This window comes from Octopus bimaculoides, chromosome 5, assembly GCF_001194135.2.
Source record: "Octopus bimaculoides isolate UCB-OBI-ISO-001 chromosome 5, ASM119413v2, whole genome shotgun sequence".
Lineage (NCBI taxonomy): Eukaryota > Metazoa > Mollusca > Cephalopoda > Octopoda > Octopodidae > Octopus > Octopus bimaculoides.
The window spans coordinates 23,501,966-23,503,733 of NC_068985.1; the positions used below are offsets into that span (position 1 = coordinate 23,501,966).

The 1,768-nt window shown below is 38.2% G+C and overlaps 1 protein-coding gene across 1 annotated transcript in view; it reads right to left on the reverse strand.

The window, feature by feature from the left end:
• LOC106867711 (choline O-acetyltransferase) overlaps positions 1–1,768 on the reverse strand; it is a gene marked incomplete at its 5' end in the record, with an annotated part of 213,268 nt that overhangs the window by 8,102 nt on the left and 203,398 nt on the right. The window lies entirely within an intron of this gene.

Consider the following 1,768-nt stretch of genomic DNA (forward strand, 5'->3'; position numbering starts at 1 on the left):
ATACTGCGGTTTGGCAAAAGAGCCCGATAATATAAGTAAAAACCATAAAAAAAAAATTTAATACTGGGGGAATTTGTTTGACTAAGATCATCTTAAGGCTGTGCCCCAGCATGGTCGCAGTCCATTGTCTGAAACAGGTACAAGATAGAAGTTAAAAGAAGAAGAAAGAATGAATACTTCTGGTACGAAAAGACAAGGGAAATAACTAAGGAGTCAAAGTTACTGAACATGGATTGAAAGTAGGATTTTTAGAGCTCACCAGCAGATCACGACGTTATTAATTCTGTAACTCTATATGGTGTCTTCATCACCAAAATGGAATATTTCTGAAAGTGTTGTGATGTTCATGCCTTTTCAATAACAACACGAGTGAGGCGAATTGTGAACTGAAGCTATAACATAGACTTCTCTTGCAGGCATTTTTACTTTATCTCTTGTTCTGCATAGATAAAATTCCTTTTAAGTCACAAACACACATATATACACACACACGTACACACACGCACACACACACACGCGCACACACACTTACACTCACACACAGACATGCTCGCATACACGGATAGACATACACACATACATATACTCACACACACACACACACACACACACAAGCATGTTTGCACACGTGCGTGCACACACACACACACACACACACACACACGTCTATTCGTTCATGTGCTTACTTGTGGTTGCACTTATTTTCCTGCACATGCGCATACACATTCATACACTTACACCCCCACCCCCACACACATACACTCACACGTACACACTCAGTCACATTAATATGCTTGCACATACACACATACACACACACACATGCACACACAGAGACGAGTATGTGTTTGGATGTGTGTGCGTATACACGTACGCATGTACTCATACATCTACGCACACTCGAATAATCAGATATATTGTAATGTAAGCATGTATCACATATGTATATACAAAACGTACATAATATGTCTGATGTTGTCTTGTAAACAATCTCGAAGTATGGAATGCCACAATCCCATAACGATGAAGAGGGTGGTGGCGGCGGAGAGGGGAATCCAAAGAGATTTTACACGGTAAAGTGCAATGGGAATAAACAAGATGTATAAGTATAAGAGAAAGAAAGAAAGAAAGAAAGAGACAGGGTGAGGGAGAAAGAGATAGATAGATAGATAGAGAGAGAGAGAGAGAGGGAGAGAGAGAGAGAGAGGGAGGGGGGGAAAGCTAGATGAGGATAAAAAGGAAGATATAGTGTGAAAGAGGAGAAAGGAGATAGTGCTAAGAGAAATATAGAGAGAGAAGCCAAAAACATACAGAAACGGAAATTAGTACAGAGAAGACAAAATAGGACTTAGATTATATATATATATATAACCGACCGAAACTGCAAAGATGATCTGGAACTCGTCTGAGGATAGGAAGCTCCGAATGATCCATCCTTATTTTTTCCTGTTTTATTGTCGCCTGTTACGTTCTTGCTCCATTTTTTTGTTTTCTTTATATATATATACAATTAACAACGCAAAACAACGCCAGATCATACATTCAAAATAAATGGAAGTGGAGAGACAAGTTACTGAAGAGATTGCAAGAGTGCAATGAAATAATTTAACAAAAAACTATATAAATTAATAAAGGATTTGAACCAGTGCGTGTGTTTATTACCGGCATAATGCCTCTCCCAAGGTTTAATTGTATTTCCTTCAACACACGTATCCACATCAAGAATCTTGCACACGAAATACACATACGAAATATATATATATATATA